At 41.8% G+C, this 6,599-nt stretch overlaps 1 long non-coding RNA gene across 1 annotated transcript; it reads left to right on the top strand.

Moving 5' to 3' along the window:
* The first annotated feature begins 45 nt into the window (after nucleotides 1-45).
* Nucleotides 46-4,059, top strand: LOC117667077 (uncharacterized). Its single transcript, XR_015731073.1, has 3 exons — nucleotides 46-176; nucleotides 404-550; nucleotides 820-4,059. It is a non-coding gene; the product is annotated as an uncharacterized LOC117667077 (long non-coding RNA).
* Nucleotides 4,060-6,599: the final 2,540 nt, after the last annotated feature.

The raw sequence follows: 6,599 nt of genomic DNA, 5'->3' as shown, positions 1-6,599 counted from the left end.
CTACTATTCCCACAATGCAAGCAGGGCGGAAAAGGAGCAATAGATAGATGCGCATAGCTAGATAGATAGCTAATAGAACCATTGGCAGACCCACGTTGGCTTTGTTTATACAATGTGCTAAATCAAAACAAAGAACTCTCTGCATCGTTATAGTCGTGATCCATCTTCTTAAAAGAGTTAAGTGATTTTTTAAAATGCAAAGCGGCTTCTGTTAAGATGACGCATTCGTTTACTTTCAATATGTTTTCGTTTCTTTTTCTCCTTTATAAGTTAACACTTAGCAGATTGTAAAGCACACAAATGGTAAGGGGCAGGGAAAGAAGGACAAATGACATGGTCTTTTACTTACAATTAAAGTAACACACATGGCCACAATCCATCCAATCCTCTCTTTAATCTCTAGGGTCTAACTATCTGAGCGCACTTCTAATGCTGGGGTGAAGATAATTCCATTTTATCACCAAAGAGGATGCCTGCCTTGGATAGTGAGGTTGTTGAAGGTTTTATTGTTATTGTCGAGGCTTGCAAAGGAACAGCCCATCTGTACTTGGTGAGTTACTTCCCTGCCCTTGTAGCCGCTGGACTTCTCCACTAGAGTTCACAAGCGTCCCATCTTTAATCCTTTAGCTGATGAAACAGAATAGACAGAGTTGGTGCACACTTTCTCCAACCTTAGACAAGCTTGTTTGAGGGCAGTGGCAACTGACTCTTAAGTTTACATTGCAAAGGAATAAGAACAACCTCGAGACTACCTCGATTCTTTTTTATTGCTTTTCCATGCAGTTTTACCGAAGTGGCCTATTGTTGCTTTCTTTGCAGATTTTTTTCCTCAACTTCCAGCCCTGGAACTCCCAGGAGTCACCCATCCAAAAGCCTCTCTCTACAGTGCCTAAAAAGAGAGCGGAGGAAAGCAGAGCTCGACTTTTGACCAGGAGATGGGAGAATATTTTTGCATGATGCTTTAATAACACTCTGAGAAGTATCTTCAGCTTCAGATGCAGCAGCCTTATTTTTCCTCCTGGCAGAAAATAAGGATGTTGAAAAGAGGTTTGGCAGCTTACTGTCCAGTTACCCTGCATTGGTCAGTTTCAATAATTTCTCCTTGTTTCTCCTAAAGGAAGAGTCCATTTCAGGACTCTACATGTTGGAAGAAATGTCCATCTGGGTTCAGTTCCAAGTGGGGAAAAAGACACTGGAAACATGGCGACTGCTTGGAAAGATGGTTTAATGGTGGACAGGATCACATGGTTTGAGTTCCTGAGCAGAAAAGGAGAGAGATGCTGAGAGTCCCTGGGTTTTATACCCTCTCTGGCTTTGAACTTCCTGGGGCACAGGAAGAGTATCCTGACTGGTTGCTGTCAGAGATCATAGCTAGCCTTGCTGGCTGATGTAATCTTCCCAGGTGCCATGTGGGGAGTTTCTGTTGCTAGATTGGTCCTTTGTGTTGCAGATGGGATGCTGAGGCCTTAATGGCCCATTGACAAGGGGGCGGGGGGGGGGGGAAATGAGTTTCTGCCTCCCTTTTTAGGGGGAAATATTCTGCCTCTTAAAATATTTCATTTTTCTAGGAGAGGTGGGTTTTAACTTCCAACATACATGTAACTATTTTTTCCATAATTGTGACTTCAGGAAGGCCAGTAAATGTTCAGCTCCATCCAATCTCACCGACTACCCCAAATTAAGGGTTTGTGTGCATGTGTGCATGCCCACACCTTTAAGTCAGTTTTTGACGCAGCTGCCTGGATGAGCCCCTGCAGTTTTCTTGGCAAAGTGATTTGTCAAGTGACTTGTTCAGAAGTGATTTTCCCTTGCCTGGTTCCTACGGCTGAGAGAGAGAGAAAATGAGTGACCCAAGAATACCCAAATGGCTTTGTGTCTAAGACGGAACTAGAACTCACTGCTGTCCTGGGTTCTAGCCTGGTGTCTACACCATTATACCAAATACTTCTTACAGTTATCTTTACTTCATATTATTTTATATTAGGAGATTCTGTGGAAGAAGGGCAGATAAACCACCTTAGAGAAATTCTGGAAAGCCCCTTTAATGATGCATGCACTTACACATATTCTTCCAGAGACATGCTGAGTGGTTGGCTACCTCAAGTGGGTATCCTAAGGTGTTGCCTCATAACTCCCTTCATGTGGAGCACCATCCCTCTGGAGATCCAGGTGGCTCTGACCTTACCAACTTTAGGCAAATCACTAACCAGCTGATTAACCCCTATCCCCCAGAAGTCAGCTCTGTTAGTTTATCGGCTTTAATGTAGTAGTAGTAATTGTTGTAAGTTGTGAATAATTTCCAACCTCTGACAATTGCTGTCTGAATTCTTTAATTTTATTGTTCGATTCTAAGTTTTCTACACTGCCCAGAGTCCTTGCTATGAGACAGATAGCTATGCAAATCATTTAAATAAATGCCTTTAAATTAGTAATCTCACACTCTTGCCATCCTCTAAATCTGTGGGGAGGGGGAGGTCACCCACACTTTCATTCAGAGACCAATTTTTCTACCAGTGCTTTACTTTGGAAAAAGAAAGAAGCACCTTTTCCCTTTCCTGTAGCTAGCAGAGAGGCCTGGATGTATAGTCGGCAAAAATCCTGGTTAGAATGAGAGCACTGATTTCAGAAAAGGCCATAAATTGTTGGTTATCTAGATCAAGATTAAGGAGCTAATTGAGGATGGAAAACATAGGAAAAAATATTGGGTCTTGCAAAGTAGCAGCTCCTTCTCCACCTTTCAAAGCTAATTTTTCAGGCTGGAATTCATAGTGGCATGAACACAATACAGGTAAAACAAAACAGGACTAAATTACAAAGAAGCAGCCCTGATCAGTCCTTAATACATACAATACTTTTGTTTTGCCTTTGAATCAACCACCACACTAAACGAGCTCTCATAAACAATTGTAAATACTCTAAATCTCATCTAAGTCCACATTTCCCTTGATGGCTAAGGACGGCTTCCTCCTTGTTGGAATCAATATTGTTTTCTCTTCCTTCCAGACAGTTCCAAAGTCAGACTCTTTCCTTATTTGGGCAACATGACACTGGCTGATGGATCTTTTCTCCAGTGGCTGGTACAGTGCATTAAAGCTAAAGGGGGAAAAGGCATTGCTTGTAAGCAGGAGAATCCCATTCAGCAATGTCTCTGAAAAATCCTAGAGAGGTTTAGCAAGAGGGACAACAGCTTGTATACACACACACACACACACACACACACACACACACACACACACCTTTTCTCTTATCCACATAGCTTTTCAACACTGGTTCTGAGATGGCCATTTACTGTTTGCTGAGGACACATCTTCAACATTTTCTATTTATTCTCTAGACCTCTCTGTTCCAATCAAATTGAAGTGGAAGGGAACTTTCCTCTCAGAACCATTTTGCTGCTGAGGCAGCCTTGAGCTGACATCTCTAGCAAATGGGGAAGAGAGGGGAGTCTTGAGCTGGGTGAGCCAAACTTGTGTCTATGACAATTCGCCACAGCTAACTTGCCACAGCCAACTTGCTGCAGAACAACTCGCCACGGCCGTCTCGCCACAGGACAACTTGCTGCAGGACAAGAGTTACCCTAATATCAAAGAAATGGTGGAATAGAATCATTAAAGAAAAGATGCAAAAGGAGGAACAGAATAAAACGTGAATGACAAAAATTAAAATATTTTTTATTTATTTTAAATAATTAAATAGAACTATTACATTGTCCCGCAGGGAATTGTCCCTTGGCAAGTTGGCCATGGTGAGTTGTCCCGCAGCGAGTTGGCTGTAATGAGTTGGCTGTGACCAGTTGTCCCATGGTGAGTTGGCCATGGTGAGTTGGCCGTAGCAAGTTCCATTCCCACCAAACTTTAGGTAAAGTAAGCTGAAACTCCAGGAATTTATGCTGCTTTGTGATCTTTAAAAATTCCTCCACCTAATGATTGATGACATTTTTTGTAGCAGTCATTAAATAAATCACCATGGTTGTTAAGCAAACGCCGTGGTTGTTCTGCAAATCCTTTGTCTGCAATGCACATTTTTTGCCAGAAATAAACACCAGTTTCCAGCAAAAAACATTGTAAATTGTGTTCATGTGACAAGAAGACACTGAAAAGGAGCATAAATGTAAGTTAGTTGCTGATCGGCACAAATGCGATCATGTGACCATGGGGGGGGAATTCGAGCTGTAAGTAGTCCTGGGGAAGTCCATCGTAACTTCAGTCACTAAGCAACTGGTCATAAGCCGAGGACTACCTGTAGCCACAAGGAGACACGAGGGCTCAGAAAGACTGTTAGCTGATCCCCATGCAGTTTTTCTGTAGGTGGAAAGCAAGCAAGCACAATTCTAAGTAGGCACAGATGGAATCAGTGCAACTAAAAAAAGCACCAGCTGCTGAAGCGTGGCTGAAAGCTGGATCCTCAAGGTTTGAATTCATTTCCTCTCTCCCCCTCCTCCTGGTTTTTTCCCTCCCTTCTTCCTGTTTGTTCAGTTATTGTTGTTCATATCCTGAACTGCATTCTTAGTTTCACCTAGTTTCACCTCAGGCTTTCAACAGAAAACAACTGCACTGAAGAAAATGACTTATGGCCATTTTTCAGAGTTACCGCCTTTGCAGCATCCCCATGATCATGTGATCAAAATTCAGATGATTGGCAACAGCTTCATACTTATGACCATTGCTGTGATCCCCTTTTGCGGCCTTCTGACAAGCAAAGTCAATGGAGAAGCCAGACTCACTTAACAACCGTGTTACTAACTTAACAACTGCAGTGATTCACTTAACAACCGAGGCAAGAAAGATTGTAAAACAGGGCAAATGTCCCACTTAACAATAAAAATCTTGGTCTCAATTGTGGCTGTAACTTGAGGACTGTCTGTAAAGCCTGATAGGTTTTGTAAAGACTATTAGGAGGATCAAGACTGTGAATAAAACATATGTGTAGAGTGTGTTGAATAAAGAGGAGGATCAGTTCATGGATTATACTGAGCCATAGTTTATTTATTCCTGGTTAATTGCATAAAGCACATTAGTTAGGTTCACACAACGCACTAAATGCTCAAACACGCATCCACATTGGTGTTACTTTAAATGTTCTATGGAAATTAATGGCAAAGTGCAACTCAATTATTTTGCAGGAGAATGGCATAGAAATACAACCAATCAATTGCAAAGTATATGAGAAGAAAGCCATTGCAAATTACTGGGCAGTGTTGCCAAGAAAACAACATGGATAAGTCCCTGTAGTCAGTAAGAGCTTGACTTAAGAGAAACTTAACCTTTAATTTCCTTCAAAGAACTGTAATTTGGCAAACATGCTGAAAATTTGGCTAGGGATGCCAAGTCTGTATCCTGCTCATACAATAAATCTTCCCAAGATTATTAAATACCAAATAAATAAATCTGAGTCTGTCTATAGCAGGGCTGTCAAACTCCCAGATGTGGGCCAGATGTGTCACTCGCTGGCCACACCCACGCCCGGGGGGAAAAAAAGTCCCGATATGTCATGTGACGCTGGCATGACAACGTGAATTTGACACCCCTGGTCTATTGTGTAAACATACCGAGACGGTACAGATGTTTGTATATCAATGGGAAAATATTAAAAGAGAGTTTTTCAGAGTTTTATAGTGGAATGATCTCTCCACAGTTTTAATTGGCAGTAAGGTTTACATCTTTTTGTCATCAGGTTAAGACATGCTCACTGCCAAGGTATTTCATATTATCTAGTTTGTCTCAGCCGGTGCTAAAATTGTGCTTAAAATAACCTGGCAACAGCTAGTGGGTGCATGGAGTAGGAGGAGGTTAGATTCGTGAAATGGCAGGACTTTCTCCTGCCTGCCTCTGCAATCCCATCACCACCACTGCAATACTCCCTGCCCCCCTCCCCACAAATCTCTCAACAGTTACTCAGGCTACTTTTAAAAAGCAACTCAGCACTTTTCAGAAAGAAGGCTGAACCTGTGCTGAATCTAGTGCTCTTTCAGAAGATTATTAAATCCGTGTTTACATGTAGCCTCTAAAACATCTGACTTATGTACGTTCCCAGCAACGGATATGAATTGAACTATGAGGCTTTGTTGACCAATAATGGAACGATGCGGTGTTGCCCAGGTGACCAGTTGCTAGGAGCTTGTGCAGAACCTGGAGTGAGTTTTCACAGGGTGTTAAATCTAAGAGTCTAGCCATTTCTCCAAATTCACTGGGTCTCATTCCAGTTAAGGAGAATGAATGGGACTTTGGTAGGATGGGAGGGGTAATGTTGGAATAATATTCTGCCACTTGAAAAACTGATGGATGGTGCTTTAATAGGGCCATGGGAAAGAATCCTTGTTAGCACTGGTTATTGTGAAATTATCTTAATGTTTCGTTTTTGAAAAGATTAAATGCAGATAATTCCTCATCTCTGCTGGAGACCTAGTCACGCATAGTTGAGATTCACAGACAAAGATATACCAAGTTAAGTCTCCCACACACCCCAATCCAAAGCCTAGTAATATTCAAACTCTATACCTTGCTAATGTTACAATACAATACAGTATTTTGTAAGCAAATGCAGAAGTTGACAGAAACAATGCCCATCTCCAATATGGTTTAAGCATCATCAGGTAGCCT

Source organism: Pantherophis guttatus, chromosome 1, assembly GCF_059756535.1.
Source record: "Pantherophis guttatus breed Tessera chromosome 1, ASM5975653v1, whole genome shotgun sequence".
In the NCBI taxonomy this organism is placed as follows: Eukaryota; Metazoa; Chordata; class Lepidosauria; order Squamata; family Colubridae; genus Pantherophis; species Pantherophis guttatus.
The sequence above is the reverse complement of the archived record's forward strand: the minus strand, read 5'-3'. Positions and strand labels throughout refer to the sequence as shown.